We start from the raw sequence: 25,391 nt of genomic DNA, 5'->3' as shown, positions 1-25,391 counted from the left end.
AGTACAATCTACTTCCAAGTGAACAGACTATTTTCTTCACCTTATTTAATAGTGCACTTATAATTGGATTTTAAATGTTATATGCACAGTGTGTACAGCATAAAATGGCTTTTAGAATTATTGCATGAATGTATTTACTAATTGCTGCAGTTACACTTCAGGCTTGACATCACTTTGAGAGCAATGCAAGTGGACAGCATTGAGTTGTACTGCCCTCCCCCCCCCCCCCCCCCACCACTCCCTCGCATTGTGGTTTGCTCAGGGCAAGCAGAGTTCTGTGAATTATGATGTCTGAACATCAGCTGAAAAAAAAATTTAACACTGTAACATTGGAACTCGCTGCCCACGAGGGTGGTGGAAGCGGAGACAATCTGATTTCAAAAGGAAATTGGATGGGTACTTGAAGGGAAAAAAAAGTTGCAAGGCTACAGGCATCAAGTGGGGGAATGGGATTGACAGGATTGTTCCACGGAGAGACAGCATGGACCCGATGGGCCGAATGGCCTACGTCTATGTTGTAAATGACACTGAGAGCTGACAGATTGAGAAATATTACTGCTGGTGTGCTTCTGTAAAATTAACATTTTTAAGGTTTAAATATACCGACATACTGCAGTTGTTGTGAAGCTTGAGTGCTATAAGGTTACAAACAGGATAAGTAGCCTGAACTTGAATTGTGTTTACCTAAATTGTACTTGTGCGGGTACACATTCTGCATCTCTGTGACGTAATAATTGCATTCAATCAGTGTAAAATTCAGTAAAACTGGCCCGTAAGTGAAGCTGATTGTAATCCTTTGGAAAACCTCAGTGATGCCCTTCTTGGTGATTGGCGAAGGTGGTAGAAAGTACCTACAAAATAGTGCTAAATTGTTCAGTAAGGTTGCTTCATTTGTGAATCAGTTAACAAAGGCAGCAATGCTGAAACTTTTCAAGTTCTCTTTGCAGAGCAAACAATGTTCTTGTTTCTATTGTAGTGATGCCTTGACAGGAAAGGATCAGAAAGTCCTTGTGCATGTATTGTTGGTAAAAGGGATTAAGCTTTCAAGGAACGTTGCTACCCTTTTATCAAGAGCAAATATATTTTACTTTTCCCAGATTGTGTTGATTGTTTTTCATTTGGCTCACGTCGCATTCAGGATGTGGCCTGCCTATCAACTCAAACCTGCTGTTTCAGAGGGAGCCACTGTCTTCTGTTTCATACTCGAGATAGAGTTTATTTTCTTCCTTGAAAGCTTCAAACTTGTAGATGAATTCTATGACAAATAAAATGACTGCAGACACTTCCTTTTAAATTTGGTTTTAAACATAGGAATTACCTTGCATAATGTTTGCCCTGGTTAAGTGTTACGATGCTTTGCACATCAATCAAATCAAGAAGTATGCACAGAAGGAAAGGTGAGTGTTACACTTTGACACTTGACTCATTGGCAGCATTCTTGTCTGTGTCAGAAGGTTGTCAGTTGAAGATCATTCCAGGGACTTGAGCACAGAATCTTGGCGGACACCTCAATGGAGTACCTGGAAATGCTGCAGGGTCTTCTGGTCACGTCTTGTCTAACACTCATCTGTCAACCGACTCCACAAAAACAGGTTGACTGGTCAATCATCTCATTACTGTTTATAGAACCTTGTAGACAAATTAGAAGCCACGTTTTACCACACTTCAAGAATAATTGGTTCTGAAGCACATTGGGATGTCCTGAGGCCACAAAAGGCACACTATAAATACACATTCTTTCTTCACATCAACTGGGTACATGTCCAGTACCACATCAGGAAATGTCTGTGGGGGAAACATGCAATCAGTAGAATACAGAAGAAAAATGCAAGTTTAACAGGAATATTTTGCGATAGAACCATGTTGGGTGAACAAGAAGATAAGGAGCATTATAAGCATGCAAAATTGTTGGAGCATATCGACAGGAAGCAAGAATTTGGGCAAGGTTCCTGTAGAGAGACAGCAGGATTGAAAGCATCGATCTGATGTTCAAGATAAGGAGACAAGCATATGCAATGGCTAAATGCACGAGATACAGCAAAGACTATGGCTCCTGCCAACATCCCAGCTGTAGTGCTAAAGACTTGTGTTTAGGAATAATCTGTGCCTCTAGCCACATTGTTCCAATCCAGGTACAACAGTGGCATCTATCCGCCCATGTGGAAAATTTCTGATGCAGGAAAATTGGGTGACGTGCATGAGAAAATAGAGGGTCAAAGCGTAATGTTGCAGCAGTTAATCAATGTCACAGTTAGTTAAGGAGTGGTTGTTCCTAAAGGAAGGTAACTAACCCCAGTTGGCCTTCCTGTCTACCCTGAAGACACTGTCTCACTTTGGGGTACAATCCTCCAGCACCTGCACCCCTTGGTTTTATTTGTAAACTGATGTTCTTAGACATTACAGTGCCATGGAGCCAATGATGTGAAAACTATCAGAACAGGTGACAAAGTTGTGAAAAGTTCTATTTCGTCTTTGTCTTCAGCAGTTTTGTTACCCAGGTTTGTAAGGCTAAGCTTTTAAAATTGATTGCAGAAGTGTAAGAACTTTAAATTCAAAAGTACTCACAAATTTCTTGAGGTCGACTGAGGTATTGTGTTGTTCAAGAAAACCTGCATCTACACATCCACTTTTAATGAGTTGACACAGTCTGACAAAACAGGAAGAAAATATGTCAAAGGGCTACTCATGTTTGAATATTCCAGTTGTTGCACAATACTATTTCAACATGTCTGCCTCACCTCTCCCTCACTCAGCGCCTTTCTTCCTGTGAGCCTGATAACAACAACAACAACTTGCATTTATATAGCACCTTTTAATATAGCAAAAGAAGTCCTCAGGTTTTTTGCATAGTGGGGGTACTTTTGCCTTTTGTGCATTTAATGTAAAACAGGTGATAATGAAGCAGCAGTATTCAGGGAAGATACGAAATCGCCTGTCGATTCTCTCTTGAACAAAGTCCAAATTACCCCCCACCCCCTGGGAAGTGTTGGTTGGTCTTTCAATTCTGCATTCATCAGAGCTAATTGTGATCTGTCCAATATGACCTACATATTTGCACATTCTAGGTAGCAATCAGGAGAGAGAACACTGAATTTGTTTTCTTTTCCTTCCTAGCCCTTGAATATTGCAGCTGATTGTTATGCCACTGTTGTTGCATTAATTGAGATCTGCTAGCTCAGCACTGACTAGGAATCTAATGTTGGATCTTCATAAAGGGCCATTTGGGATGCTTTCCAAGGAGTACTTGATGAACCCATTGCTAGAAATCAGTTTGAAAGATCTTATTATTGGAACTCCTCTTCCTGCGTCATGTGTTTCTTTTTAGATTAAATTTAAATTCTCAAACTGAGATTTAAGCACATATTCTCTGGATTATTGTTCCAGGCCTCTGGATTGCTAATTCAGTGTCCTGTCCAGTTTCTCTCAAATTAAATAACTGATTCCTAATGTGGCGGCTAATTTTTTTGGTGTCTAAAATAGGAGATGTACTTTTGTAAGCAAGGGTGAAAAAATGAGGCCTGAGTAAATACTCAGTTGTGCACATCATGGTGACGCTTGCTGAGGAAATGTACCAAAAAAGCACATCTGCAGTCTTGGTGCACTGCGAATTTGAGACCAGTAACCACAGGATGCACAGTGCAGCTGCTGAGACCCTGCCCGTCTTGAATTACAATCTTGCCACCATGAAAGTTTCATGTATGTTTGCTTACAACTCTTGTTTTTACGATATACACTTTGCAATGCAAAAGTACTATAAGTGCAAAGAATTTACTGCACAGAAACAGGCCATTTGGCCGAACAGGCCCATGCCGATGTTTATGCTCCACATGAGCCTCCTCCCATCCTTCTTCAGCTGACCCCATCAACATATCTGTCTATTCCTTTTGTCCCTCATGGTTATCTGCCTTCCACTTAACTGTATCCATGCTATTTGTCTCAACTATTCCTTGAACTACAGAGTTCTACAGTAACAGTTTGGATTAAGCTATAATAGATTTTGTTCTTAACCTTCAATTACTTTGGGCAAGTACAGATGTAATTGGGAAAGTGACAACACTATTTCCTTTCTAATTACTCAAAGGGGTGGCTGATTGTGCCTCACAGCATATAATCATTCATTATGAGTGAGGGAGAGGTGAGGCAGACATGTTGAAACAGTATTGTGCAACAACAGGAATACTCAAACATGAGTAGCCCTTTGACATATTTTCTTCCTGTATTTGTCAGACTGTTAGCTCATTAAAGTGGATGTGTAGATGCAGGTTTTCTTGAACAATTCTTCAGACGACTTCGAGAATTTTGTGAGTACTTTTGAATTTAAAGTTCTTACACTTCTGGAATCGATTTTAAAAGCCTAGCCTTACAAACTGGGGTAACAAAAATGCTGAAGACTTAAAGATGAAATAGAGCTTTTAGCAACTTTGCCACTTGTTTTGATCGCTTTCCCATCCTTGGCTCCATGGCACTGTAATGTCTAAGAACATCAGTTTGCAAATAAATCCAAGACTATTAAAAAAGAAACCACATAATCTATTTTTTTATTTCCAAGCTTTCACTGACTTTGAATGTGGCCTCTGCCAGGCAGTGGGAGCGGGTGGGGGGAAATGTTGTTTCTTCTCACTTGAGACTAAGAAAAAGATGGAAAATTACAAAAATAAATCCTTTTGTCCATACCGGTTAATGGTTTACTGAAGTAAGAATTTCCACGCAGTTGTCAGCAGGTTTGACTCGTTTGCAACTGAGGCCTTCTCGCAGCAGTTAACCTCCGTTTAACTTGTGGTGACCTTTGGCATTTTCAATTTCTATCATCAAGATCTGCCCACACAGACTCTGTGCCAATTCCTATTTTTTCCTTTAGCCTGGTTTCAGTAGTTCTGTAGGTTTCTTTTATGTTTCTGCCTACTCTTCACATGCCCTAGGGATTGCCACCTGTCTGCTATCGCTTTGCTCTATCTCAGTGATGACCCTATTGTGGAAAGTATCTTCCAGTGTGGCTAGTTGATCCTCAAGTGGCAACTAGTTTCTCAAGGGGCTCAGTTAGTTAGTTACTTCACTTCATGGACGTGTACATACCTCTCCCCAACCCTCAGAAAATTTGCATCCTCAAAGACCCACGTTTAACATGCATCTCTTACATGCTTCTCCAAAGGAGGCTGAACTTTGTGCTGGAGGTGGGGCTGCTGGAACTGGGCTGAAAAGGTGGGGGGAATCCTGCCTATGCCTTCCTCCACCCACCCCATGGAGCGATCCTCCGGTTATTGTCCAAGATTTAGGAGGCGGGATCCCATCCCTTTTTGAAGACTTTAAAGGGACGGGGATCCCGCCTCCAAGAGCTGCCACACAGGGCCGACAGCTCAGTAGTACTGGCAGTGCCACTGAGAGCAGTGGCTACTGCCAGTTTTGTGGGGGCCTCTGACCCAGGCCCAGTGCCGGAACCCCAGAGAAGAGGTAGGTGAAGCGGGGTCACCGGGGCCGGTGGAAGGACTTGGCAAGGGGGGGGTGTGTCCCAGGGTGTGAAATGGTTCCTGGTGTGGGTCCTCTTTGGGCCACAAATTGCCCACAAAGGAGTGGCACCCCCCCCCTCCCAAAGCCGCCAGGGAGGGCACCTCGTTTTACAGGGCGTCCTCCCTGCACAGCGGAGGACCCCCCTCCCCATCCCCGCACCTGGTAAGATCCCACCAACAGTGGAAGAGGCCCTTAATTGGCTGTTAATAGGCCACTTAGGGGCCTCAATGTCCCTCTGGGTGGACCTAGCCCGTCCCCAGGAAGATCACTGGCCTGTCTGCTTCCTTGCCACCCGTTGCGATTCTCCGTGCCATCCCTGCCTCCGATCCCACCTCGGGAGCCCGTAAAATCCTGGCCGTGTGTGGAAGTGTTTGTCAATGTTCAACATTTTAGAATATGCCTCCATGAGCTGTGACTTGCTCTGTTCCACTCTCTTAAATAATAAAATAAACTTGTAATACGCAGTTAGCTATTTACTTTATAAAAAAAAACAGTCTTGAGGGCCTGTTAGATTGGATGTCATTTCTTGTTCTTGCAGATGGTGGTTTAATCCAAAATTAATAACACGGTATTCATTTTTTTTTAAATGGTATTTTGAACACTGGGAGGGTTTCCCTCCCACCTCAATCATTCAGTTTTTTTGGCTTTGGAAAGACGCATTCCAGCATAGGAAATATGACAAGAGTGTTTGTGTTTGGAAGTATTCACTTCCCAGACACATCCTGCTATAGCATGCCAGCCTTCGTGGTTGATCAAACAGCTGGCTTTTTACACTTGGGCTCTTGAGTCTGTCACTCACAAGATCCTTGTAGTACATCTGGAGGAGTGAAGATTTAAAAGTAATGATGTGTTTGCCGTCCATGTGGTGTAGGTACGTCCACAGTGTTGTTAAGGAGCAAGTTCCAGGATTTTGACCCGGTGGTATAGTTTCACACCATCCTGACTTGGAACTGTAGACTGCAGCAGCTCAAAGCAGTGGCTCACCACCATCTTTGAGGGCAATTAGGCATGGGCAATAAATGCTGGCAATGCCAGTGACACACATCCCATGAACAAATTAAAGAATCAGTAATAAAGGGAACTTTGAGCCTGGCTCCCTAGGCTCCAAATGAAACCACTCTGGGTAGATTCATCACAATTCTAAGCACACTTGGGGCTGTACCAGAAACAAGGCTATACTTTCCACTCATTTAGAAATCTCAATGGCTGGTTTGAAAAATGAAAGTTGCCCAGCAAGACACGCTCAAGTGGCATTGAAGCACATCATAGGTTTTTGTGAATAGTGTATTAGGCTATCTTTATTCTCTCCTGTTTCTTAACCATCTGCTAATATTGGGTTTGAAATTAGAAAACTGGAGGTTATACTGTAGTTTTTCTTTTGCTTGTATTTTGTAGCCAGATTTATTATTTAGCATAAGCCTCAATTCTTAAAAAAAAAAAAGTTTCCTTGTGCATTCGAAATGCAAATCCTATTTAATGGTGCAGTTTGGATTGTTCAAGAGCAGAAATTACATGTTAAATGCTACAGCTGGTTTCCAGCTGCAAGTATTTTCAATGCAATTTTGCTCTGTGTTTTCTTAATTCCAAAGAAAATAAAAATGTAGGACAATTGCAGTGACAATCATATCATGCCCTTCTCTCTGCATAAAAATTATTAAATGCTTTGCCATGATCGTGTCCCTTTAAGACAAGAGAGAAAACAAACAAAAGCAGAAACCACATGCTTGATGCTTAATGAAATGACTAAATAGGAAACACATTTTTTTCTCCCAGGGTGTGTCTTTTCTGAAGATCTCAGTTTGTGAGTTGCAGTTAGCCCAATTACTATTTCTAAAGTTGGAAAACACCTTGAAGACTTTTTTTTTTTGCTTGATCCCCTGTACTTGTTCAGCTAACTAATGCACAGGTATTAACTTTGATCACAGTTACAGATTTCCTCACTTTATTTGCTCAGGTCTTCTTTTATTCACCTGACATAAGAACATATGGGCGTGCTGTAGGATAGTGGTTATGTTACTGGACTGGTAATCCTAAGGCCTGGACTAATGATTCAGAAACATGAGTTCAAATCCCACAATGATGGCTGGGGAATTTAAACTAAATTAACTAATTAAATCTGGAATTAAAAAGCTAGTATCCATAATGTTGACCATTATACTATCCAGATTGTTGTAAAAACTCATCTGGTTCACTAATATCCTTTTAGGGAAGGAAATCTGCCATCCTTTCCGGGTCTGGCCTATGTGTGACTCCAGACCCACGACAATGTGGTTGACTCTTAACTGCCTTCTGAAATGGCCTAGCAAGCCACTCAGTTCTATTCAAAAACGATGCTCACCAACATTTTCTCGGGCAATGACGGGTGGATAATAAATGTCGGCCTCGCTGACGATGCCCACATCCAGTGAGTTAATGTAAGAAATAGGAGAAGGAGTAGCCCCTTGAACCTGATTCGTCATTCAGTAAGATCATGGTTGACTTTGGACCTCAACTCCACTTCCCCAGCCAATCTCCATATCCCTTGATCAGATATGGCTTTTCAGGTTGCAGCTTTAGAAGACAGAGGGAATTGATTATGTTCTAATCTTCAGATGCCCACAGCTGCTCCAATTTGTGGAACCCTGTCCCTGTGTTGTCCCATCGCATCTGTCCATTGTATATGTAAGTTCGTATGCATTGATGATGATCACCTACTGGCCCGGGAGCTTTAGATCACAGGGAAGCACTGGCCTTGCTTCTTAACTGTGATGCACAAATTCCCTAGTATTATGTTTTCACCCATAATATTAAAAGTTAATTATGTGAGATAGCCACCTGTGTTACTGTCATCATAGCCTGCACACTAGTATGCCATTATTTTAGCTCCAATTTCTACTGACAAAATTTCACTACAGTGTAAAGTGACCTGTTCAGTTTTACCGACAGTTGACCTGGTAGTTTCTAATTAAAAAGATGTTCTTGTTTATACATAAGTCAAATTGTATTTCAGAGCCAGGATGCTGGCATTTGTTTTCTGGATATATTTATACAATATTGATTATTGCATTACCCATTTGATATGGGATTTCCATCATCATTAGTGTATATCAATACAAAATCCTTTTGTTAAGCTTAGAGTACACACCATATAAAAAGGACATCTCTGTTTGTATGTTTTTTATGAAGTTGAGATTTTATTCGATCCTGTCAATTGTCTAAGTAAAAAAGGTGTCTTAATATGGGATGATTTATAACAACTATTTTCCTGCTCCTTTGAAGATATGAATAAGGTAATTACCTCACTGCAGCAAACTCCTTCAAACATCATGGGCCAAGTGGCCTCTTTCTGTGCCTTAAAATTTCTATGATTCTGTCATGATTGGGAGCTTACAAAGATATGTCTTGATCTAACTTAGGAAGTTAAAAATACTCCACAATATTAATCATTTAACAAGCTTCAGGTACAGACTTGAAAGCCAAGAAACTTGTGAGTAAAGTTCTACTCTAAACGTACAGCCAAAGCATTCAGTTTAACTGGAGCATTTCTGGAGCTAAAATCCAGTAGCCCTGTAATTGACATACTGTTGTAAAATTGTTAAATTACGATAATATTTTGGCAGCCTATGAGTCTTTTTGTTCTTCAGTCCTTCTGAACTTTGTCATTATCCTCAAGTTCAAATTTTCCAATAACTACAGTAAACTAAATTCACATTACTTTAACATTAAGAACGCAAAGGAAAAGAAGCAAATCTCTTCTTTACTTTCTCTCAAGTCAGCCTCTTATTCTGGATTTCAGTACAGTACTTGTATTTTTGGAAGATGGAAATGTAACACCTTTTTAGTTGGATGCTGTAGTGAAGTTTGTGGCACGTGCTGTCCATGTGTTTGTCAGGACTTTTTAAAAAGTGTCTTACTGCATCTTGTCTGAATCCTAACCTTATACCTAATTGAATGTCAATTGACTGTCAGCTATGGCTTAGTTGGTCACACTCTCGCCTCTGAGTCAGAAGGCTGTGGATTTAAGTCCCAGTCCAGGGACCTGAGTGCAAAAATCAAGGCTGACACTGTAGTGCGGTGCTGAGGGAGTGCTGTACTGTCAGGGATGCCATATTTTGGATGCGATATTAAACTGAGTCCCTATTTGCTGATTCCAGGTGGGCGTAAATGACCCCATGACACTGTTTTGAAAAAGAGCAGGGGAGATATCCCCAATGTCCTGTCCAGTATTTATTCCTCAATCAACATCAACATCACTGAAAACAGATTACTACATTGCTGTTTGTGGGAGCTTGTTGTGTGCATATTGGCTGCCGTATTTCCTACAACAGTGACTACGCTTCAAAAATATTTCATTGGCTGTAAAGCATTAGTCGTGAAAGGCACTATATAAATGAAAGTCTCTTTCTTTGTAATTCTGTCCCTTGTTCTATGGTTGAAAAAAATTCCTTATTTATAGTTCCGTTATTTTGATAGCAGTTATGCAGTGTCTGTTTATGTATCAAACATTTTAAAATCTCCTTTTGATATTTGTAGCCCCGAATATGTAGATGAGTGCATAAAGAACTGAAAAGGATACTGTAGCAACAGAAATTGCCATTGGCAACTGTAATACTGAGCAAAAAACTTTGAAATAATCTATCTAGTTCTTGGTCATATTCCGAGTTCATAGATTGAGAGCTCTTTTAACATTTTATAAATGCTACTTTTAAAGCAAGAAATCAGAAAACACTTTATTTTGTTTGTGAATGTATTTACGCTCCTTTCTGAATGCCTGAATAATATACTGGCACCCTAGGGGTATATTTACAGTAGAAATGTAAATAGGGGGAAAAAAACTACAAATAAATGCTGGAAGCACAACAGGTCAGATCTTATCCCGTAAAACAAAAAATGCTGGAAATACTCAGCAGGTCTGGCAGCATCTGTGGAGAGAGAAGCAAAGTTACGTTTCAGGTCAGTGACCTTTCATCAGAACTGGCAAAGGTTAGAAAATAGTTTTAGGTTTTAAGCAAGTGAAGGGGAGGTGGGTGGGGGAGAGAACAAAGGGCAAGAAGAGATTAAATAACAAAGCTGTCCTGGGACAAAGGCAAAGAGTGTATTAATGCTTGTGGTGAAAGACAAAGCGTTAGTCCAGAAAGAGTTTTAATTGACTAATGAGCAGCTCTGGCGACATGAAAAGCAGGCACATTGTTAAAAAATAAAATATTTTAAAAAAGGCCAATCATGCTCTGAGGTTGTTGAACGCAATGTTGAGTCCGCAAGGCTGTAGAGTGCCTAACCGAAAGATCAGGTGCTTCTCCTTGAGCTTGCGTTGATGTTCACTGGAACATTGGAGCAGGCTAAAATGTTGGCATGAGAGCAGGTGGTGGTGGGGGCTGGGGGGGTGGGGGTGTTGAAACAGTAAGCAACTAGAAGCTCGGGGTCATGCTTTTGGACTGAGTGGAGGTGTTCAGCAAAGCTGTCAACCTATCTGCGTTTGGATTCCCCAATGTAGAGGAGACTGCATTGTGAGCAGTGAATACAGTTTACTAAATTGAAAGAAGTGCAAGTAAATCGTTGCTTCACCTGAAAGGAGTGTTTGGGGCCTTGGATAGTGAGGAGATAGGAGGTAAAAGGGCAGGTATTACACCTCCTTCTGCAGTATTTTGCTTTTATTATACAATAAAAACTTTGTTATCTGGCATTTACCAACCGGTAAGCTCCATTATCTGGAATTTCAGCAGCAGTTCAGGTTGCCATAGAGTCATGGAGTCATTTACAGCACAGAAGGAGGCCTTTCAGCCCATCGAGTCCATGCTGGCTCTCCATGGAGCCATCTGCAGTTAGAAATGCTACCTTGCCTCGGTGACTGGTTCCTCATTCATTGTAATGGGATTCTTGGTCCCTGCAGTCAGACGTTTTTTGCTCTGGGGTTCTGCATCTGATCTCCGCCGTGGATGGCTTGCTGGAAAGGGCAGACTCTCCCGTGTACTATATTGCTGCACCTAACTTAAAGGATCATGGAAAAATTACAAATCAGCTTTCCCAATGCCGCCCCTGGGTACTCTACGCTCTCGCGGGGCTAACTTCAGGGCAGTTGCCTTAGTAAATGCAACTCTTCATTAACCAGAGTTTTTGCTTATCCAGCACATCCCCAGTCTAGCACATGCATGACAAAGCTTTTACTGTCTGAGATGAAAAAGGCATTTAGCTTTTGTGTGTGAGACCCTTGCTCAGAGTTGAAAATTGAAAGATGAACAACCATTTTAACAATCAGAAAAAAAAAAGTGAGAGAGGAGAAGTAGACAAACAAATGCAGACTATAATCATTAAAGCAGAAGTTAATGGGTTCAATGACCAGCAGTCTGCTTGGAAGAAATACAGGAGATTGCTAGGTGATATTAATAGACATTGAAAAATTGACAAAATGTACATAATAACTAAGCCAATGTCTGGAATTTAAAATGTAATGCTAGAAAATGGAGGGTCTTGCAAGAATGCTGAGTTTTGCTAACCTAACAAATATCCCAAGCAGCTGGATGAATCCTTAACATCCTCCCTATTACTCCTTACTGAGGAGCTATCTGAGTTTTGCCATCTAGTTTTAGGGTTAGGAGTGAGTGATACCTGAGTCAGCTTGCTGAACTGTCCTTCCATTAACCAGCTAAGATAGAAATACATTTATTTTACCAACACTTGATTAAAATAGCATTACCCTATTGAGCGAGTGAGTTAATGCTTTCTTGCCAATTCATCAAAACTGAGTCTGAGCACACATCATGGACCACCATCAACTATTTACTGACTACAAAAATCATAGCTTACTGTTAAACATTGGATACACAACCACTTACAAGACATGAACAGATGTAGTCAAGGTCAATTAACAATCTGCATAGTGTTATGATCAGGTGAGAAGGGGTCTCTCTCCTTGCTTGACCACAACAGGGTTTATTTCTTTGAAACAGCGGATATGCTTACCAATTCAGTGAGTGTTTAACTCTTTTTATATGCTATGATCATAAAAGAACCAATCAAACAGGTTTTCTTGAGTTTAAACAAGAAAGCGGTTAGTTTATTGTACTTAAAACCAAATCCTGATCTAAGTTTAAAAATAATAAACTACGCTCCAACTTTCACATATACACTCACATGCACACACATACACACAAATAGGTTAGAGTGGAGCAGAATAGATTGGTTGGTTGGATTTGAGTCCAGATCAATAAAAAAGAATATACGGTTTGTGGAGTCTGGTAATTCAGTTGTCTTCCAGCTGAATTAGTGGTCCTGAAGTTCCTGGCTGGTGGATGTGGCCAGCTGGTTCAGGGTTTACTTGGAGATAATGATGCAGATGGTTTTCTTCCTGGGGTCTCTGTCTTCAGCAATGGTATGCTTGGATGTTTAGCAGCCAGCAGACAGGGTTTGAACTTCCAAGGTCACCTGTAGAGAGAGGGGGAGAGAGAGACAGACCCCACTTGGGTCCTTCACTGGCTAAACTCAGTTGCTTGTCTGCTGTAGAGAAAAGAAACTGCAAGATTTCACCCAGATGGAGGGTCTGCCACATGATAGCCCAGTGTATTTTCTCTTTTGCACTTAAACGAGATCAAGTCTAAGAATTCCAATCTCTCTTCATTCCCATTGTTCTAGGATTACCCTTTTGAGGGGTTCGTCTCCAACAGTGTTAATGTTCCAAGATGGCTTTGAATGTCTCATTAATGAAGGCAAGGCCAGGTCGCTCATTCACATTGCTCAAGCCATTGTTCTGGTTGGAGATTTTTCCAGACTTGCGACTCCACCTCAATACATTGGTATGTAAGGTATTTGGATGCAAATTGCACTGGGCATTTCAGCTGCTAGCAGTGACCCTTTTATCAGTTGTTTTTGTCTCCTACTTTTTAAAGTTTAATTCAGGTTTCCGACCGATGGATTAAAAAAAAATCATTCCGCACAGCTCGTGTTCGTAACAATAGCAAGTCATTAATGGACAGTAATGTAGTAGATAAATAACCGGTTACACAGGCATTCAGGGTATTACTGTAAATCTGCATTAACAGATGCTGAGTGTTACAGTAGCAATCAGAGTTTGTGATTTTCACAATGGTTGAGTTTAATTTACTGTTACATCTCTATAGCTGACATTTTAATAACACTAAAAAGCCAGTCCATCGGATAACTTGGGGTCAATGAACATGGTCCACAATGTTTCTGGAGCTTACACAACCTTGTTCTTATGAGCAGTGGGCCGACTCAATCTCCTTCCTTGGGACACGGGTGTTAGCTTTTGGAGCATTGAATCAATGAGCCCCATTCGGTTGGCTCTCCTCGGGTTCTCAGTTCTGGCTTCCCACCTTCGCATGTAATCAGCTGTAAGGCTCGACCCCTTAACTGGTACAGGAATGAATGTGCCAAAATATTCAGTTGTGAATCTACTTCAGAAAAAGTTAGAACAAGAAGCCGTGATGAAATAAACAATGAAATGGAAGAATTGTGAATTTAAAAGTCAACTACTAAACAAAATCGCAAGAACCTGGCCACTTATACATAGTCAAAATGGAGTAGCAGTTATGAGACCCCTCCTGTACTGGAAATCCACAAACTCGTCTGCAAAGATGAGGTACATTAACCTCATCCGAAATAGCTCCAGGGAGAATCCGTTTGAAATTTAAAGAAGCTATTGTGTATTAATGATTCTGATCAACATGAATGAACTAACAGAGGATGCCTGGGGCAGTCTAACTTATAGCCAAACCAAGATGAATAAGGTGTGAAGCAGCAACATCCTATCAGAATGATTCCCATTCAAGCATCAATTGATGGCCTGGCCCATTGTGTGGCCACAACAGGGCAGAGGGTCAGGCATTTCCTAACAGAAACTCCAGGGTGATAGATTTTGACCTTAAAAAGGTAGTTCTATTTAGAGGGGTGTGGGGGTGGGCGGGGGGTGGGAAAGATCAAGCCAACATCACAACTTGTGAGAAGGATCCAGCAGGCAAGAAAAGAACCCTGCTGACCAAAAACAGCAGAAACATCACAAAGTGACCTAGAGACTAACCATCTGAAAAGGTAACAAACTACACACCACCAGTTGCATTACAACTGCTAGAGCTCTACAGTACCTGCGCAAGTTCAACACTGCAAATAATCAGGTCTGTAACTCCTCTTTATTTTAAAAAGACTTTTCTTCTCAAGAAGACTCAATCATCTGTAAACTTTGAACATGTACCTCACTTGGGTCTTTACACAACCTCTTACCGTGGCGCAGTGGTTAGCACCGCAGCCTCACAGCTCCAGGGACCCGGGTTCGATTCTGGGTACTGCCTGTGTGGAGTTTGCAAGTTCTCCCTGTGTCTGCGTGGGTTTCCTCCGGGTGCTCCGGTTTCCTCCCACACGCCAAAGACTTGCAGGTTGATAGGTTAATTGGCCATTACAAATTGCCCCTAGTATAGGTAGGTGGTAGGGAAATATATAGGGACAGGTGGGGATGTGGTAGGAATATGGGATTAGTGTAGGATTAGTATAAATGGGTGGTTGATGGTCGGCACAGACTCGGTGGGCCGAAGGGCCTGTTTCAGTGCTGTACCTCTAAACTAAAACTAAACTAAACTAAACTAAACTTTCTATCTATTCACCTGTATGTGTGTGTGGGGGTGTGTGAGTGAAGTACAATCATTTCAGGATTTGTTTAAAAATCAATAGTTTTTTTTTACCTACAAGAAAACATGTCATTTGTCTGTTTATTGACGCTAAAGACACTTGGGGACTAAAACATTAATTTAACAAAACACGATTGTGCTCAGTTGGGAGGTGAACAGTGGAAACCTTACCAGTGTCTGTAACAATTAAGTTTTATCCGAACTAAAGCAATAAACTCGGGCAGCGATTTTGCAGTCTAACCTGGGCTATATACTTCTTGTATTAGTTGTGGACAGGGGAGCGTACATAATTTCCTGCAGTTTTTGGTCTTCAAACTTCTCCTTTTTCTCCTTTGTCGTCCTGTTTCAGATTCATTTCCTACATAATGGAGCCAATCTCTCTTATTCTGGCTGTTATTCCAACTAATGTCCTGAAGAATCCAATCATAATCAGACCTGTGCCCATCACCACATAATGACATCTTCCTTGATCATGGTGAGCAAGGGTGTGTTCACGTGGACTGCACAGCCTGAACATGAATGCAGATACTCTACCATGACTTCTGTATTCATCATTGTCTCAGCATCTTGCTATCTCAATCCTTTACATTCCTGTCACTTATCTCTAGCAGCCCCCAGAACATTCTGTGTGTTCAGCTTACACAAGCAGTATAAAGTCTCTCCAGAGTCTCCGGGCTGGATTTTAAGGAGCCCGCGGTGGTGGGGGCCTGAAGATGGCTCCGGATGAGGCCTGCCACGGACCTCGACACCGGCAGGGCCCGGCCTGATCCTTCCGGCGGCGGTGGGGCACAGTGGCAGCTCCCCCGTCGCTTGGCGACGGGAGCACAATCACCAAATGGGAAAGTTAAGTGTTTTGGGGGAGGGCAAGTAATTAATTTAATTATTGGTGGGGGGGGGGGGGGGGGGAAGGAGAGGGGCAAAGGAGATGTATTTATTGATTTTCATTCAATTTCTCTTTAAATATTTAAACTAGCCAGTAGGGCTGACAGTTGTTTACAAATCAGTCATGGGCGGCACAGTGCTTAGCACTGCAACCTCACAGCTCCAGGGACCTGGGTTCAGTTCTGGGTACTGTCTGTGCGGAGTTTGCAAGTTCTCCCTGTGACCGCGTGGGTTTTCGCCGGGTGCTCCGGTTTCCTCCCACAGCCAAAGACTTGCAGGTTAATAGGTAAATTGGCCGTTGTAAATTGCCCCTAGTGTAGGTAGGTGATCGGGAATATGGGATTACTGCAGGGTTAGTATAAATGGGTGGTTGTTGTTCGGCACAGACTTGGTGGGCTGAAGGGCCTATTTCAGTGCTGTATCTCTAAATAAATAAAATAAATAAATAAATGGCGCCAGCACCTGCTGACAGGCAGCTGATGCCATTGCTGGGAACGAAAAGCCCACCCCCCTCTACGTGATCGGGGGGGGGGGGGGGGCACCGCCTCGGCTATTTAAATGAGATGCTTGCTTGAGATTGTGGCAGCTCTTTGGCACGCGGCCCACATAGGCGGGCCGACATTTTTTATGCCCACCGCCGAAATTGACGGCAGGCATGTAAAATTCAGCCCCTTGTCTTTACACTGACATGTGATTTAAAGCTTGGCATTACTTCCCATAATTCCCCGACCTTGTCATTATTTTATAGTAGGTTCTGCTTGAGGCACCCTCAATTTCCTACGCCATTCAGTGGGCTCTCTTTGGGTTCACAATTCTGGCTTCCCACCCTCGCATGAATGACTATATTGGCTAACAGGCTTGCTTCTCACTCTTATTCATCTCAGACACTTGTACAGTTGAGCAACAGACACAATTCCGCCTGAAACTGGTTAGTATAACTATACAATTTCTCTACCTTTTACTCTCCTCAATAAACCTGTACCTGTAAAAGTATCTTCTGCATCTGTGAAGTATAATGTTTTTGCAGAAGACAGCAAGGGAATTCTCTGCTAACTATAAAGAGAAGCCACTTCGAACCAAGAGATTCTATGGGCATCTAACAACGTGATGATACCTTTCCCACCATACCAACTACAGACTGCTACAACTTCTACTGACTGACAATGATGTGATCGGAGGCATGACAATTTGTATATCTTTATTTCGAAGAGAAATCCCTAGTTAGACCACACCCAGAGTACTGTGTCCAGTTCTGGGACTCCTTGTAGGGAGTGCAATGTAGATTTATCAGAATGATAACTGGACTCCAAGGTTTGAATTACAAGGAGAGAGTACACAAACTAGAGTTGTAGTCCCTGCAATTTAGAAGGTTGAGGGGTGATTTGAAAGAAGTTTTGAAGATATGAAGTGGAACAGGGTAGACCGAGAGAAACTATTTCTGCTGGCTGATAGTCTAGGACTAGGGGGCATAGCCTGAAAATCAGTGCCAGATATTTCAGGAGTTAAGTTAGGAATCAGTTCTTCATTCAAAGGGTGGTAGAAATTTGGAACTCTCCGCAAACGATTGTTGTCAATTTTTAATTTTAAATCTGAGATAGATTTTTATTAACCAAAAGTGTTAAGGGATAAGGGGCAAAGGTGGCTGGATGGATTTAGGTCACGGATCAGCCATAATCTCATTGAATGGCAGAACAAGCTTGAGGGGCTAAATGGTCTACTTCTGTTGCTATGTTCTTAGAAGCTTCTTATGTTCAGTTAACCAATTAGAGTGAGACATGTGCTGGAACATTCTTCCCCCTTCTACCAATCATCCCTGATAAATGTGAAGCTCCACCATATGTTACTGATCCATTGAATATGGTCTTCTCCAAGCAGGATGGACTTCATGTCTTTTTTCTCCCCCAACTTTATCCTTCAAAGGTGCTTCATACACATATCAAACGACTGAGAAGTTTTTGTCTTTCTAAAGCTGTTCTTGAAGGTTTGTTCCACCAACTGAGGGCACGTGGAACAGGAGGGTGATGTGGCATCTCTAACCCCGGAAGTGTTAAATAAATGTTTGATTTCAGGGTTAATGACCTTTTTAACCAAGCAAGGAATGTCTTGTATAAATAAGCCTTCATGGTCTACTCAACCATGATATTTTATGGTCTCATTATCTGGGAACTTCCATGGCTTCAATTAGCTTCACTTTCTAGCCATTTCCCAGCATTCCGTTCCACTACAGACTTCCATTTTGTGTGGGCAGCATTTGAGCTGCATGCCATTTAGGGTATATTTTTGGTCATTTATAGGGCATTTCCCCTATAAATCTCAAAGCTGCCATTCACACAGTTTGAAGGGCATTGTTACATAGAAAACCGAATTATCATAGAAACAGAGCATTCAGCCCAATTTGTCCATGGCAGTGTTTATGCTCCACATGAGCCTCCTCCCACCCCACTTCATCTAACCCTATCAGCATAACCTTTTACTTCTTTATCCCTCGTGTGTTTATCTAGCTTCCCTGAAATTCATCTATGCTATTCGCCTCAACTACTCCCTTGTGATCATCGGTTCCACGTTCTAAGCATTTTCTGGGTGAAGAAGTTAATTCTGAATTCCCTACTGACTATATTGGTGACTATCTTGTCTTTATGGACCCTAGTTTTGGATTCCCCTAATAGAATGAAGGGTTAAAGTTTGTAAAGTAAGATCAGACGGTTGCTGACTGCCAAGGGGAAAGATCAGATCCTTTTCCTGAAGCTTGTTTTGAACTTGGTTGGGAAAGTGAGAAAAGGTCAGAGTGAGAATGGGAGGTATCGTGAAAGGAGTTAGCCCAGGCGACTGAAGAGTTCAATCAAGCAGTCACCAAATCTCTCTTTTGCTCTCCTGTACATCTGAAAAAGCAGACAGTGGAAGGTGGTACACGTAAATTAATCTATCACATGGATGGGATATTTGGGACCCTGGACAAATGGCGTGGATGGTGATGCACCCTTTGTGTTGCATAGTTAAGTGCCGGGGAGTCGACAGAAATTTGGGGTGCTAGAAAAATGGTCAAGGTAGCTGTCAAATACACTTAACAGATTGAATGATTGTAGCTTACTTGAAAAATTTGGTTACAAATTTTCATAGTGAACACCAGTTATTTTGGCATACAGTTAGATATATTTTGTGTCCTAATGGGTGTTGTATGTACTGTTTAAAGATTACTGCTGACAATTGTTTCTGTATGTTCTTTCACATGTGTGCTTCTAGTCCCTTGCTCAGACAGTAATTAACTTGGCTCCAGATCAAAGGCTAAGACACCTTTTAATTGTCCTCTTGTGGAAATTGTGACCAGTGCTAAACTCTCACTAAAATCCCAGTTACTTTGATGCCCCTTTTTAAAAAGAAGGGAATTAGAAAAAGGTCTTTTTTTATCCAGTGTTAATCCCTCACACTCAAATATGTTTGGACAAGTTTACAGGTATTTATGAGCTCTTGTAACAACAGGATACAGGTGGAGGGTATGGCTGTCAAATCTGGTTGGACCTCTTTTTCTGCAGAACTGACGTTGTGCTGTCTGCAAATGTTATTGCATTAACTTTTTAAAAGTCGTGGTTCCTGGGGTTGAGTATCTTTACTTATGGTTTCATGCCAGCAGCTGTTATATAAGAAGTTCAGAGAACCAGGAGGACACTTGCGAGCAGGTAAAGAATGGAAACTAAAGGTAGGGGAGGGATAAGTAGAGAAGAAACCAAAAGTAAGAGGAACTTTGGTTTCACCAGTACCTAACAGTAACTCACTGAAATTGCACTGATAACTAAGAATAATACTACTAACACTCAGATTTTCCTCCATAGCCAGCAATCATGCAATCCTTGGTAGTAATAAGTGTAATGCCCCAACATCCTACCTGTAATTAATAGGAATCACATTCACCCTGTCGTTATAGCCAGAATCCCCTCTGTGCTGCACAAGGTGCGGTTTGGCTCCCCAGTTGATTCACTCGTCTCTCTCCCTATCTCCTGACTCGGGTTCTGTATGAAATTGACAACTCTGAGCTTGGAACCTCAGTGAGGGCCAATCTGTACTGGGACTTCATGTCAAAATCTGGCAGCACAGATTAACCTGAAGCAAACCGAGGATCGTACAAAGGAGAGCGGGCTCAGGGTTTTGGACACATCCCACAGAACATGTCATCCTGAACTCAACTCCGCTCCAACATTACTAAACCACTCCATGGGCTTGAACTCGATAAGAGAGTGTTTTCTAGAATGATACTACCACAGAGGAAGACCCTGTTGCTACTGATGCTCTATCCTGTCACCACATTTCCTGCGCTTCCCCTCACCCCCAACTCCACCACCCAAACCTTTTTTTGTTTACTTTTTCAAATACTTATCCATTTCCTTTTTAAATGATGATCTAGTCACTGCATCAGTAACCATTTGTGGTGTAGCACCCATAGCTCAGTTCAAAACCCTTCTCCCTAGCTGCTTCTAGTGAGATTTCTCAGTCTCCTTCCTCTTGTTCCCCATTCACCCACCAGTGTAAATAAACTTTACTCTGGGTCAATCGTGAACGTTCCCAAGTTTCACTCACGTCTTTACTCTTCCACTCTGACATTGCTCCCACTCGCTATGTTGCTGCTGCTGCTCCTCCCAGCCCTGCAGGAACTATTGGGCCCTGCACCCATTCAATTCCACAGTTTCCCCCTGACCCCGTCCTCAGTCTCCCTCTCTCCCTCTATTCTCGATTCTCAGTCTTTCTTCCACAATCACTCACCCCCAAGCCCGATATTCCCTGCCTCCTAGTCTCTGTTCACACTTTTCCAAACTGCACCTCTCCCCTATTTCTCTCTCTCTTTCCCCCCCGCCCCCTCCTGTGCCCCCACCACTCCCATGGTCCCAACTGTTTCTCCATTAACTGGTGCTGTTTCCTGTCACCCCTATGTGGGGTCAGCTCTCTAGATCAATGGGAATTGATGTTACTAGGCTGGAATCCTTTCTGGGGCGGTAGCCAGTGAACTCACGGAAGGGGGTCTGCTACTGTGGTAAGAAAGTTTAAATGGTGAAGTTCTCTTAGAGTGCCTATGGGATTCATGCACTATATCCTGAGAGACTCCTGGGCAATCTGGGAAGGTTGGCAACCCTAAACTGAGAGGAACTGAAATAAGGTTATAGCTGGGGAAGTAAGAAATTAATAAAAAAACTAACTGGATAGATATGTCATGAATTTGGCCTGGGCAGTTACTGGGAGGATCGTTAAGACATGCTTGGTATCACTGACTGACCTGTAGCCTAATTCACTTCACTTCAAGTCCTTTTACCTTTCTGTGATAAATAATGGTTAACAACACATTTGAACTTCCACATGCAAAGAAAGGTCAGCGTTCATGAGGACTGTTCTTTTTGGAAGACATCCAGAGGAGAAGGAAAAGTAGTCGCAAAGTTTCACAGTGTGGCGTAATAAAATACGCTGCACCACAAAGTGGAGGGAAGTGGATTCAGCCTGTAATTGCACTAGATTTGCCCATCTTGAAAGTGGGATGGCGGTAGCAATGGCTGTGTGAAAAGTGGAGAGGCACTAATCCTTTGACCAATACTAAGAGCAGGCCACATTGAACAGCACAATATGTGAAATATGATGAAGGTAAATGCTTTCTTTTTAAAGAGCTGACAAAATTAACAATTAGATGTCTTTAAGTATTTAATGAGCAGTCTTGTCCAAAATGTCCTTCAGTACTAAAAGGATTAGCTGCAAAAAAAAGGGGACTAAAAAAAATTCTGATAAAACTGTAACCAACACTGATAAATGCTGTTTAAATGGAAATAGCACATAGAATCACCTTCGACGAGGTACTTGGAAATTTAAATGTCTTCCTCCGAGTTGGAACTGTGTTCATAGTTTCATGTCCAGCGTTTTATAACACCCTGAGGGTGAACATTCCAATATCAGTTGCTTGTTCAATTGGTGTTTCAGCCTGTTTTATAGTGAAGGAATATTTATTTGGCAATCAAGTGTGAATATTTGGAGCACGAATTGAGAATGTTTGGCTCTCAAAAAAACAAGAATGGAATATTGTGTCTGTACTTGAGAGAGGCAGCAGCTGGCATTTAACAGGAAGAAAAGCTACTGCAGTAAGTCAGCTGAATCGGGTTTGTTTATTTCTGTGCTTTTAAGTGCATTACATATCTTAAGATATATTTCTTTACATGAAATATACAATATTTCATTTAAGTAAGAAAACTATTTTTCTGTGACAATAATATACATGAATGATAAGTGTTTCTACAAAAGTAAAGTTGTTCAGAATAATTCTCCAGCAGAATACCCCCTTTACGAAACCTATTGGAGGAACACATCTGTTCCATTGACATTCTGTCCTCAGCAGATAATGATCACTGACTCATACTTGACATATTATTGGCATGATCAACCTTCCACCAATATTGAGCCCTTATTTTAAAACGTTCTGTACATGTCTTGTTTTGTCATCCTCTATTTGAAGAGTTTGTATCTAGGGAAGTTTCTGTCCTGTATTGGTTTTAGTGCCAAAATGAGAAAAACAAGAGTGGTTTGAGAAGTCTCAATTGTTTCATTTCAGGGATGAGCCTGGAGTGAGTTTGCTCCACCCTTTTGCAGCTGCTGTTCTCATACAAACTGCTGTATTTAGTTTCAGCTGAAATAAAGGAGACTGTTCCATTCTGTGTAATTATTTGAGACTTGCAGAAAAATTCTTAATGTCTGTTAATTCATGTCAGAAAGTTTCTGTTGTTCATTTAGATCAATGTTTGTATTGGTGCAGAGCATTGTATTTTTGTAGCTTTAGGGTAAAAATAAAGTCCAGAATATTGTCTTCATAGCTCATTAGGCAAATGACTGAAAATATTCTGGAGCCTGATGTTCCTGAGGGGATTTATGTAAACTTCTGCTTTTACATTTGTTAACCAATGATAAACTAGCAGAGACCTGCAAAACATTTGCGATGAAATTGGTATCTTTATTGCAACAGTACTACTTTAACTCCCCATCCCATGCCATCCCTCTCTTGCCAAATCCATTCCTTTCAACCCTCTCATATCATCCCTATCCCGCCCCTTCTTCCCATGCCATCTCATCCCCTAATCCCATGCTGTTTACCACCTGCCTCTCTAGCCTAGGTGACTGTTGTTGGGCTCCCCTTATCTTCTGTTGTTCTTCAACCATTAGCAGCCACACATGCCTCACACACTCCAGTCAGCACCACAAGTGAGCAGCAAATACGAACTAAAGCTCAGAAGAGTAATGCTCTTTTTTTTGAGGAGGGTGTCGGACACAGTTTCAAGCTCTGCTCTTCACACTTTTTGATCTCTCGGCCTACATTCATTGGAAGAGGTTGAAATGTCTCCCATCTGCGAGGGTGAGTCGAGGGGAGATGAGAGGGGAAAATCAGATGGACGAGTCACATCAGGAGGGCACTGGCCTTTCCGGCTATAGGGGCTTTGTTAGTGGCTGGAAAGCCAGGTTTGAGGCCAATCCAGACTGTCAGATGCAGCCAGCCAAAGAAAGGGATAATAAGGTTATTGGAAACAAATAACATATATCAACGAGGCTGTTTTGCAATATCTGAATTTAGCTACTCTGTCACAACCAAATTAATACATGACATGCCTCATCCAGATAAGCAGGCTCTGCCCACCAAATCAACCCACTGACCAATCAGAAAAATGCAGACAGGCGAAAACTGAATATTATTATAGATGCAGTTATGTTCCAATGAACGATATCGTTGTATTTTGAAACATTTCAAAAATGCTGCGAAATACGATCTTTTAATTTTTTCTGTTTTGACCCATTCAAACAAATCCTATTTTCCTATCGCACTTTAATTTTGTGTCATTAAAACAATGACAAATGGAAGACATAAAGAGCTCATAAAATCTGTCTTATATTTGGAATGAACTGGGCATTTCACGGTTCCTCATTATGCACTCTGTGCAGTATAGATTTCAATTAAAGTTGAAATGTTTAACTTTATTTTTCTCTCTCTCAAACATTTGAATGCCAAGGAGACTTTGAATTTCCCCCACCCCAATGTTAAGACTGGTGTGCCAGACTGAGACAAGGACATATAACTTTGCATGGCGTAGATTGGAGGGAGCTGTCCCAGCTGTTGAATTAAGATTATGCTGCAGTTACAAATGCCAGAATATTTGCTTTTTGTTGAGAACTTTTCCAAACCATTAACTTCCAGAAACTCCAACATGTACCTTTTAAATTCTTCTTGTAGACAAGTGTACTTTGAATGCGACTGATTTATTTGTGTCAATGCCATCAAAAGCTATGTAAGGGGTATGTTAAAGAGCAATATAATGCAACCTATTAAGCAAATAAAAATCACAGGTTCTGTAGTTATAAAGGCTGGTATCACTTAAATTCCTAAATTTTTGAATGGGCAGATCTGGAAATTTCTGTTATTAAGAGTAATAGAACTGCTAGATTTATTTCTCCCCTCCCCCAGGAAGAAATGTAGTATTCCGTAAATTAGATGGGTGGCAAAGTCCATGATACAGTAATCAGCCGTGAGCTCAGGATGGAGCTGATTGGATGCCCTATGGACCTTTTATTTTCAGCCGAGACTTTGCTCTTTGTTTTGGTGTGGACTCAGATGCACTGATTGGGGATAAAGTGGGAGGAAGAGGGAAAGCTGACTGCGTCAATGTCCTCCATAGCATCTTACAGCAATATTGCTCTATTAGTTGTATGAAAATGCTCCAATGGCAATGTGACATCCAGAGCCTATGTAACGCAGAAAGGTTAAAAAAAAAATGAGCAACATAGATAAGACTGAAAAGAAGTGGAGAGAAACCACAAAAAGGCATGGATAAGCAAAGGGACAAGCTTGCATTTTTACCAACTTCTTGAGTCAAAAATTGCACGGGGATGTAAACAGATTTTATCTGCTTTCTTGCTGTATTTGTATTTCTGTTTAAACAGAAAAAAGGAAGGTTTGTTACAGGAAATGTAATCAGGCTTTTGGAAATTTAAGTTCTTGTAATGTGCGGGAGAAAAAAAATTACATTCTCATCCTGGTCCATCTAACGACATCATCAAAATCCTCCAGACCAGACGATTTGCAGAATGAAGTTTGAAAGTTTTACTTTTCAAATATTTGGTTTGAGTACTCTGTGGAAGTCCCTCTTATCGTCCCTGTAGCACCGGCTTGTACTGTTTCAAGTCCTGTCCAACTACGCATGAACTGATTAATGTGTTAATGTAAGGAAAGTCAAGTATGTGAAAAAACTCTTTTTGGGCCTTTTAGCACCTTAACTCTTCCTTTTATGGCATCTAGCTGTCTTTCGAATGTCACTCATATTGCATTCCACAGATTTAGCAGTTTTTGAGTGAAGGAGTTATTCTTAACATCAGTTTTGTTACAAA

At 41.5% G+C, this 25,391-nt stretch overlaps 1 protein-coding gene across 4 annotated transcripts in view; it reads left to right on the top strand.

The window, feature by feature from the left end:
- The window catches only part of LOC137384367 (transmembrane channel-like protein 6), a 112,211-nt gene that overhangs the window by 14,199 nt on the left and 72,621 nt on the right, over positions 1 to 25,391 (top strand). Inside the window, exon 2 of one of the 4 annotated variants that reach the window (XM_068058302.1) lies at positions 4,228 to 4,301. The exons of 2 other annotated variants lie outside the window; for them this stretch is intronic. The gene's annotated coding sequence lies outside the window, so the exon portion shown is untranslated. Of the gene's footprint in view, positions 1 to 4,227; positions 4,302 to 21,452; positions 21,621 to 25,391 lie in introns of those variants that run through there. One more of the 4 variants, XM_068058303.1, reaches the window with a different exon arrangement.

The sequence above is a fragment of the Heterodontus francisci genome, chromosome 26 (genome assembly GCF_036365525.1).
Source record: "Heterodontus francisci isolate sHetFra1 chromosome 26, sHetFra1.hap1, whole genome shotgun sequence".
Taxonomy (NCBI): domain Eukaryota; kingdom Metazoa; phylum Chordata; class Chondrichthyes; order Heterodontiformes; family Heterodontidae; genus Heterodontus; species Heterodontus francisci.
The sequence above is the reverse complement of the archived record's forward strand: the minus strand, read 5'-3'. Positions and strand labels throughout refer to the sequence as shown.